The following is a 10,706-nucleotide window of genomic DNA, read 5'->3' on the forward strand; positions in this document are numbered from 1 at the left end:
GTCCAGGAGGGAAAAAATATATCTTGCTCACTCGGCCTTGCAGAGGAGGTCAGTGCAGGGGCAATCCTGTGTCAGGCCAGCGCTTCCTTTTGTCCCAACCCCCAGCACTTCAGGCCAGACCCGCTGACATTCGACAGCGCCTGCAGTTTACCTTGGCTCCGTTCCAGTGAGTTTGAGCCCAGCCCTGGGGCGGCCCCCACCTCTCCACCTTGTTACGCCTTCCCACCCTCCTCTGCAGCGCAAAGAGCAGTTTAAATATAAATCAGTCCTCAGCACAAACAGAGCTTGGGCGGCGAGTCTCAGAGCCATCACCGGAACCGAGGGCCCAGGTTTGCGGAGCGAGTGCAGACACGCAGAGCCCGGCTCTGGACAACCCCTAGAGCCACAGAGACTCCTCGCTCCCTTCCACCACCCCATGCCCCTCGAGTCCACTCTAGCTCCCCACCCCTGCCCCAGCGCCGCGCCCACCTTGAGTCCCCAAGTCTCTCCATTGGCCTGCAGCCTCCTGCCTCCTCCATCCGCGGTCACACCTTCCTCGGGGACCGCCATCTCTCCGCACGCTACCCCCAACCCCCACCCCCGGCCAGCAGGACCTGATAGGCAGCTAGGGCTCACACAGGTCGAGTCCTAGAGCCTCTGGGCTTCCGCAGTCGCGACTCCAGGGCCCAAGACACCTGCCCCGGGGAGGCGGCAGCGACTGGGCGGGGGCTAACAGCACCTCTGACACCCGAGGAAGAGAGGGAGGAGAGAGAGAGAGAGCGCGTTTCATCATCGGCCGCCACTTATAAAAACTTCTGGGCGCTCACTCTCTCGCTCAGTCTCCACTTCACGCTTCCCATCGCCGGGCTACCGCCGCGGAAGCCCGAAGCACCGGAGTCCCGCAGAACCTGACCCGGGCCTGTCACCACCACCAAAGGCTAGGGGACGTCGCCTCGGTCACTATGGGGCTCCTGCCCAAGCCTGGAGCGCGCCAGGGCAGCGGCACCTCCTCGGTTCCAGACAGACGTTGTCCCCGCTCAGTCTTCAGCAACATTAAGGTGAGTAGAGTTCCGGGCAGGAGGGCGCAGGGTGGGTGACACAACTAGGACGTGGATGAGGCCAGTTCGGGAGCTCTAGGTGCACCCACTCCTTTCTTTGTGCCTGGTGCCACATCTGTGGGGCCTGGCCCGGCATGTGAGGGTCGGCGCTCTCTCTCTCTCTCTCTCTCTCTCTCTCTCTCTCTCTCTCTCTCTCTGTGTGTGTGTGTGTGTGTGTGTGTGTGTGTGTGCGCGTGCGCGCGCGCGTGTGTGTCTGTGTGTCTGTATATGTTGCACGCACATGCTGACAGGTTCTCATGGGGAATAATAACCAGAATAGGGGAGGGAGCTGTCCTGTTCTTCCAGGACACCCCTAGGGAATTCTTTTGGGTCTCTGCTATGGGTACCTTGTGCTCTTCCTTAATGAGAGTGGATGCAGAGGAGCTTAGACAACACCTTGTGCGCAACAGGCTGTGGGCCCCCTGAGATGCTGCAAGTCAGAGCGCACACCCTGGTCCCGGGCAGATGGTAGAAGCCTGCACTCCTCCTGCGTTTTCATCTTTGCAGAGAGTCACAGACTACACTGCTAGACAGCTGCAAAGCTCCCCGCAGTTTTGAGAATTCCCCAACTCTCCTGGTCTCACTCCTGGTCTCAAGAAAATGACCTCAAGAAAACACTCGAGGTTTCTAGAGAAAGGCCATCAGAGGTGCCTGTGGCCTGAGAGAGGGAGTTATGAAAGAAAAAAAAAAGGAGGTGTTGAAAACTGTTAGGATGAGAATGCCTTCTTTTGTAAGGGTTAGAAGTGGGGTCCACTTCCCCACAGGTCTTGAAGGACCTTGAATGGTTGAGTCCTCACAAAAAAATCGGGGGAGAGGTTCCTGAAGAAGGTCCCTCCTGGAAGGGGCTAGACGACCTTGGCTAGACCCCGAGGCGCCTGGATGTCTAGCAAGCCTGTGGTGCAGAGAGATTATTTCCCACAATTCCTACTTTAGATGTAACGGGTGCTGTAAGTATGAGGTGCTCAGACCTTACATGGAAGGGTTGGAGCACCGTGGACAGGCTATGCGTGTCTGAGGAAAGACACTCGGGGGTCAGAGTGGATGCTACCTCCACGCTCTACCTCAGACTGTTACTGGTGGAACTGGGGTTCCTTGTGGGGATCCCTCTTCTGTTACTACCACCACCACCACCACCACCACCACCACCACCACCACCACCACCACCACCACCACGGTTTTAAAAGGCTACAGTGATTTCCCATTGAAATATCCCTAACACAGAAAATTGGAGGTAATTGAAAACAGGCCTCAGATCCCTATCCCTCTAGCCAGACCTGGATGGGAATACCATGTATTATTTTGGTTCTCCCAGTTTAGAGGGACTTGGAGAATTATGGAGATTTTTTTTAACTTACTAATTAGAAAGAAAGGGTGTGTGTAAGGGGTGGGTGGTCTCAAAGGAATGGGATTGTGGCAGCCGCACGGGATGGGAGGGCTCTCTCCTTTCCCCCAAGAATGGAAAGAGAGGTGGCTATCCCAGGATTCCTGACAGGGAAGGTGACAAGAGTGACTCAGTACTTCTATCCCCTAAAAATAAGTGAGTGGAGGCCATTTCGTTGAAAATATATTAAAATGAGATGAAACCCACATTCAGATGCCGAGATTCATGCCTGAGACCTGGACCCAGGCCAGTTGGCCTCAGAAGGGAGAGCAAACAGCTCTTATCAGCCAAGAGGCTTTCTTGGATCTGTTAAAACATCTCCTTGGTTGGTGGACAATAAGCATCAGATGGCGGGCTGTTTGGAGAGACCCCTCCTTAGCCAGGTTCCTCCTGGAGACCCTAGGCACACCAGAGTGGAGAGACTAGCTAAACCTTTCCTTGCCCTGCGAATCTATGCCTGGGCCTTTGCTATTGGAAGGGAGATTTCCTCTTCTTGAGGACAGGTTGGGTGACTGCCTTATACTTTCCCAGCAGGGGAAAGGTGACAGACACAGGCAGGTGACGAGGGACATCCAGCCCAATGGCTTGTCATTTTGCTGGGATCTTTGTCACTGGGATAGACTATCAAGAGTGGACGTTGCTGTAAACCCACGCTCCACATGATTCAAGGGAGGAGTAAAGTGGAGGATACAGGTCCATGGCCCAGCCCAGCCACTCACTTCCTGGGTCATGCAGGAAGCATGGCTCACCTTTCTTGGCCCTCTGGGGTCCTCCTTTGAAAAACTGGGTGTCATGAATAGTTCCTATCATGCACCTCAGTAAGAATGACCTAGGGTAAGAGTAAAACGGGTCTGCCCAGGGTGAGCCCCAAGTGAGATCACTTCACTTCTCACTTCTGTAAGCAAGGCTGTGCATTCTAGTGTCATCCAGGAGCTCCCGTTTCAATGAAGACCTTACACGAAGTCCTGGGTTCCATCTTTGACACTGCGTCGTGGGGCTGCACAGTTCAAGCCAGGTGGGGGTCCCAGTACTGAGAGGGGAGAGTAAGTCCCACCTCTCACCAAGATGCTCTAGTTATCATTGTTACATACCAGCAAAGGCAAAAATCAGTTTTCTTCAATGCAGTCTCCCTGTGTATATCAACTATGCTTCAGGGCAGACCCATGCCCAGGAGTAGCTGGCTTAGATAAAACAAAGCTCGTGGTTTTGTTTGTCTTTGTTTGTTTGTTTGTTGTAGGGTTTTTGTTTAGCTTGGGCATTTTTGGCTTTTTGGGGTTTTTTGTTTGTTTGGATTTTCATTTTGAGAGTTTTCTTTAAAGGGAGAGAAAGAACATAAAGTCGAGTGGTTCTGGAAGTGGAGAGGTTCTGGGAGAAGTTGGGGAGAAAAGAAAATGATCAAAATATATCAGACGAAAGTTGTTGAGTAGAAACATCTTTAAATGATTGAAAGATAGGTATAGATTAAAAATAAAAATTCATAATAAAAATTAGAAAAAAAACTGGGCACGGAGGTCTTGTAATCTCAGCATTCAAGAGATAAAGGCAGGAGAATTAGAAGCTTAGGTCATCACTAGCTACAGAGTAAACTTGAGGCAGCCTGGGCAACATGAGACCTGTCTAAAAAGGAGGAGAAACCACTGTCGCGTTAATTTCACGATGCAGTTATCAGTTAACAACGACAGTTAGTAACACTTATCGTAATGTCCATAATAACAACAAACAACAGCCAACCGTAACTGAGCTGTGTGAGTGTACAGACGTTGAGGATCTTGTACCACAGCCCATCTGCTTTACAACTCTAGCGGAGGATAGCAACCTCGCTGATAAGGAAATCAAGCCTTCGTGGACCGGGGAGGGGTGGCGGGGAGAGGCCAGAGCAGCTGTGGAGCAGGAGCACCGTCCTCCCAGCCCCTCCGTCCGTCCTCCCATCCCCTCTGTCCGTCCTTCCAGCCCCGCCGTCCACCCTCCCAACCCCTTAGTTCATCCTCCCAGCCCCTCCGTTCGTCCTCCCAGTCTCTCCTCTATCCTCCCAGTCTCTCCTCCATCCTCCCAGCCCCTCCGTCCATCTTCCCGGTCCCTCTCCTCCGTCCTCCCAGCCCCTCTGCCCGTCCTCCCAGCCCCTCCATCCGTCCCTCCAGCCCCTTCATCCCCCACAGCCCCTCCCGAGAACTGCGTCTTCTACGCTGGCCCTGTAGGTGTCGACTACACAACCATCACTTAACAGTGCTTTCTTCAGATCTGGGAGACATTCAGGTGTGGGTACAGAGGGGACTCAGACAGAAATCCCAATGCTGACCCACTCCTGCCTCTTCTCTCTTCACATGAAGAGTCTTGCAACCTTGCAACTCTTAGAGGAATTTATTATTATTATTATTATTATTATTATTATTATTATTATTATTATTTTGATTTTTTGAAACAGGGTTTCTCTGTGCAGCCTTGGCTGTCCTAGAACTCATTCTGTAGAACAGGCTGGTCTTGAACTCAGAGATGATCCTCCTGCCTCTGCCTCCTGAGTGTTGGGATGAAAGGTGTGAGGCACCACCATGCAGCGAGGGGAATATATATATATATATATATATATATATATATATATGTGTGTGTGTGTGTGTGTGTGTGTGTGTGTGTGTGTGTGTGTGTGTGTGTGTGTGTACACAAGTGGACACATGTGGACACACAGATATATGGAGGTATCAGCCCTAGGAACACCTATCTCCTTTGAGAAAGGGTCCTGAATGGCCTGAAACCCACTGATCATGGTCAACGGGCTAGCCATTCATCCCTAGGGCTCTCCTGTCTCTAGGATCCTACTGCTGGGATCAAAACCACTCTGTATTTGGGCAGTGTCAGTCTTCCATAGGTGCTGAGGTTAGAACTGGGATTCTCTTGCTTAGAAAGCAAGTACTTCATAGGTTGGGCTAACACCTTATCCCTGGGGAAGTATTTTGCTTCCGGTTTGCTTTGTGGTGCTGTGAGTTAAACCCAGAGCCATGTAAGAAAGCATTCTAATGCAGTCACCCCCCAAACCTTTTGTGGTGAGTTTTTGTATCTCCTTCTGCAGGAGACATCTCCCGAGGTCTGGTTTGTAAGAAGATTCTTAGGAATCCCAGAACCTGCTCAAACAATCACTGTCCACTGGTCTGGTACAGGCCCAGGACTCCTAATTAAAAACAGCTTCCCTCGGAGATCCTGGGGCAGGAGGGTGTTGGGAGGAGGTAGGCTCTGCTCCTGACTTCTCCTGGCAGCCTCAGACAAATCCGGAAACACCATATTGGAGCTAAGTCGAGATTATCTTACAGTAGAAGGGGTCCGCTGGTGAGGACCGCCAGCCTAACTTGAAGAAAAGCTGCACCCAGTAGGGGTGGAGGGCACTTCAGCAGAAGAATTGTAGGGAGAGAGAAAAGAAGGGCCAGCCTCGTGGCTTGGTTTGAGTGGCCTGGGAGCACTCATGGGGATAAAGAACCTTGTTCGTGCCTGGTCTGTAATTTCTGAGGCCTTTGACCCCTCAACCCTGGTGATGGATCTTGAGCTTCACTTCTCCGTTTCCAAACTCTAGGACAGCTTTGCCAACAATCTAATCCACCCGCAGGAGGACATTCCCAATGGACTCTCTGCACCAGAGAACAGCAAACCAAGACTTGCCCACTTCCCTTCAGAGGGTGCCTTTCTATAGCCTTCAGACCAGTGTTGTGGTCTCAGGAGGCCATCTTGGCAAATTTATCAGAAGGTAGGGGAAGGGAGGATGAGGACTGATGGCTTCCGCAGTACTGGAATACTGGGATCCTCTCTGGGATGGTGCTCCATGCCCTCCTCCATAGCTTTTTCTCCTCTCACTACAGAACAAACAAAAACAAGTTACATTGCTGAGGGCGGAGTCCCTTTCGTCTGTCCTGACTGTGACGTGTCTCTTTTTCCAAGCTAGGAGACCCAGCCTGGGCTATTGGGATGAGGGCAGGCTTCTCTTCACCTTCTCTGGTCTCAGCATGTCATCCATTACGGTGTTTGTAGGGGAAGGTCAGAATCCTCTGACCCTTTCTCTCTGGCCGCACATGACAACTATGTATCCAGTCCCAAGGGTAGGGAGGGGGCACTGAGAGGTCAAGGACAGGAGACGCAGAGGGGGAGGTCCTGGAATGCGCCCCCCAAGAGCCCTGTTTGGGGATAGAGGGTTACTCTTCTATTATTCTAAGACTCTCTAGAGATGGTTTTCTCAAGGGATGCTGTGAAGAAATGAGGGGGGGGTGCGAGTTTGCTGTTGTTCATGCCCCGCACCAGTAGCTGTTACTGGGGGCTCTCTCACAGGGGCTCAGTGAGAAAGTCACTTGTGTTGCTAATATGAGGTGCAATGAGATCTGTTTAGAGTCTTTTAGGAGATGGCTTTCACTTTGAAACGGTGACAGACTCTCAGCAGAGCTGGTGTAGCCTACACCCAGTCTCTCTCGGGGTTCCATGTTATAGAACAACAGTAATTATCAAGGATGCCAAAGGCAGGAAATTAACATTGCTGTCTCGTGCGCACACAGCGCCGTCCTGTACTGCTTTATCACATGTGGATCTGTGCAGACACCACCCATCTGAGGATACAGGAGTGTTTCCCCTTGTGCCAGCTTGTCGAGGGTCTCATCCTCTGACCACTGTCCCTCACCGCCAGCATTGGTCTAGTCTGCATCTCCAGGATTGTCTTATTTCAAGGCTGTTACATAAATGGAATCATGTGACAGGTGATCTTTTGAAAATTGGCTGTTTTCATTCAGAATAACGTATTTGCCTTCCATTCCGTCTAAACTGTTACTGGACCAAGAGTTGGTTCCTATAAACTGCTGAGTACTGAGCCAAGTTGTGGATGCTCTGTGCTTCGTTTGCACACGTTCACTTCCTGAAGGGCATTTGGCCTATCTCCCACTTGGGACTAGTTCAGATAAATCCGCATGAGCGATGGTATACGGGCTTTTGTGTGGACATAGCTCGTAATTTCTCCAGGGTAAATGGTGTGGAGTGTTGCATGGTGGTGTGGCTGTTGAACAATGATGCTTTTTAAAAAGGAGCTTCCCAGCTCTTTCCTGGAAGGGTCATCTCACCTTACACATGTGTCAGCTGCTTGGCGGATTGGTCGGCTTTTGATAGTATCACTCCGTTTTTGTAAAAATTCTATGAGAGGTGCAGTGCCATCTTTCCGAGTCTCGTTCATGTTTTCTTCATGGCTGGAGAGATCAGGATTGAACTTCTTTTCGTGTGCTCGTTGGCCATTCATGTTGTCGTTTTCCTTTAAGGAGTGTAGCTTTGCGAGCTCTTTGGGTACGCCAGCTGCAAGTCCCTTGTTGGGTTATTTGGTCCGCAGATTTTGTCTTCGAATCTGTAGGTTGTATTTTTACAAATCATTTAGAATGATTTTATGGAGAAAATCCTTAATTTTGATGGATCCCAATTATTGCCCCCCCCCTCTCTCTCTGTGTGTGTGTGTGTGTGTGTGTGTGTGTGTGTGTGTGTGTGTTGGTCCTCAACGTCCACATCGTTTGAAACAGGGCTTCTTTTTTATTACTATATACAACCCCAGCCTTTGTTTGTTTGTTTGTTTGTCTGTCTGTCTGTCTATTTTTAAGCTCATATAGGCGGGTTCCCCTCTACTCACTGTGTAGCTGAGGCTGGCCTGGAACTCCTGATCCTCTTGACTTCTATCTCTGTTGCTGGGGTACCAAGTATATACTGCCACGTCTAGCTTCCATTTATCAGGCTTCAGCGTTTTGGATCCTCCTTTTGGTGCTCCATCTAAGAACGCATCACCGAATCATCGCTCCTCAGTGGTCTACTCCCCTATATCTTGTTGTAAACACCTCCCGGTTTTACTCTTAAATGTGTTGCAATTTGAGTTGTCCTGTGTAGATGTGAGGACTGGGTCTGCTTTTACTTTTCCATGTTCTAACGCCACGTCTCTTCTCTCCTATCCTGTCTCGGTGCTCTTGTCCAAAGTGAGCTGGCCGGTCTCCCGTGGGTCTATTGCTTCTTCATTTAGCGGTATTGCTGCACACCTGCAGGCCCCTCCTTGTATCACTCTCCAATCATGTAGCTACAAAGTGAGGCTCGACGAGGGAGGGGCTGACTGTCACCCTGTAATGGCGTAGTTATCAAGCCTGATAATTCACAGAGTTTCCCCTTGCCCTTTGGCTTTTGGGATGATTTCCAGGCAGATTTCAATCTCACTTTTGACAATGGGGATGAGCACCTCTGCCCCCCCCCCCGATTGCCTTCTGGTCCCAGCTGATTGGCATGCCTTTCCCCGTGGACTTTTAGATCTGTGCCTCTGAATTCTTTTCTATGGAAGTGGAAGATGTCTCGGTCTGTAAGGTTTTAACTATGCAAGCATGAGGACCTGAGTTTAGAACCCCAGGACCCATGTAAAAATCTGGGAGCCGTGGCACAGGCCTCTAATTTCAGTGTTGCGAGGGTAGAGACGGGAGGTTTCCTGAAGCTCCCTGGTCAGCCATCCCAGCTGAATCCATAAGTTCCAGGATCAGTGAGAGAGCTTGTCTCAAAACTAAGATGGAGAAAGATTTGCTACCAACCTCTGGCCTCCACAAGCACATGCATGTGCACTTGCACGCACATGTATACATACGTGTATACACACACAATAAATAAAGATTCCTTTATAATCCGAGTGACAGCCCTGAAGAGAGGTGTCAACACAATACCTCCATCTCACAGCTGAGGAAAAAGAGAACCACACAGGGCTGTGTGCTGAGTAACTGGCAAAGCAGGAATTCCCATTCAGCGTCTCCCTCCCAGCCACCCTCTTCCCATGACCATAGAAGGACTCCATCTTCTAGCTTCTCTCATCCGTGACCTGTAGGCTTGAGCTCCACGGTCTCAGGGTTCCTTTCCCAGACTCGATCTCTCATCTCATGCTGTCAGTCGCTGATTGAAAAGAGACTAGGAGTGGGCCAGTTAGATCTGTGCTGTGCTTGGAGAGCTTCTGTGGACCCAGTGGAAGCAATGAGATTCTCCCATCAATGCCCTGCTGGTTTGGCTCAGAGGACCTTGGTGACCTGGGCATGCCTTACTGTTAAGTTAATTAAATCTTCTCAGGGGTGGAGAACAAAATCAAGGCAGAAGTCAACTTGGACTTCACTGTGGCGGTGATACTGTGGCTGATACTGTGGGGGTGGGCAGCTGGCTCATGAGCTGGTCTTCCCCGTCACTTTACATTCTGGGTACGGAAGCTCAGAAGTACCCAGGCTCAGGTACAGCGCAAGGGTGAAGCTAAGAGAGGGAGCTGAAGGACTTGGGAACCCTTGGGACATTGAATGTGATCAGTATTTGGTGCTAATGCCCAGGGCTGCCCTCTGTTACCAGAGATGTGGCGGACTTTCTTCTCCTATCTCAGGGTTTCTATTGTGGGAATGAAACACCATGACCAATAAAGCAAATTTTGGAGAAAAGGGTTTACTTAGCTTAGACTTCCATATTCCTGTTCATCATCAAAGGAAGTCAAGACAGGAGCTCGAACAAGGCAGGAACCTAGAGGCAGGAACCAATGTAGAGGCCATGGAGGGGTGTTACTTACTGCCTTGCTTCCCATGGCTTGCTCAGCCTGCTTTCTGATAGAACCCAGGACCACCAGCCCAGGGAAGATACCATCGATACTGGGCTGGACCCGTCCCTATTGATCACTTAGTAAGAAAATACCTTACAGCTGGATCTTATGGAGGCATCTTCTCAGATGAGGTGTCCGTCTTTCAGATGACTCTAGCTTGTGTGTCAAGCAGACATAAGTTGAGCTAGCACATCTCCTTAGAGATTTAATGAGTATCTGGGTCCTGGAGGAGCCTGGGGGTCTTCTTGACAAGTCACTTATGTTCAGAGGGGTGTTACATCAAATTTCTCGGGGATATAGACTAGCCTAGAGCACCAAGAAGTTCAGGTAAGATGCAAAGGTCCTCTGAAGGGGTCAACACGGAACTTACTCTTGTCAAATGCCTCACCTCAAGGCCCTGGGTTCTAAATGGAGCAAATAGGTTTCCATATCTGGGACAGACAAGAGAACAAAGTATCTGGAGATACTTGACTTGACTAGCCCCAAGAGTTACATTTTTTTCAAATACAAATTCTTTTTTTTTCTGAAAATCAAATGAATTTTATATTTTGTTCGCACTCATCTATTTCTATAAGTCTGTTCTTGTTCCCCAAATCTTGAGGTAACCCCAACAGCCAGGGACTTGTTTTGGGTTTCTCAAATTCAGGATCCCAAAAGA

The sequence above is a fragment of the Rattus rattus genome, chromosome 8 (genome assembly GCF_011064425.1).
Source record: "Rattus rattus isolate New Zealand chromosome 8, Rrattus_CSIRO_v1, whole genome shotgun sequence".
In the NCBI taxonomy this organism is placed as follows: Eukaryota; Metazoa; Chordata; class Mammalia; order Rodentia; family Muridae; genus Rattus; species Rattus rattus.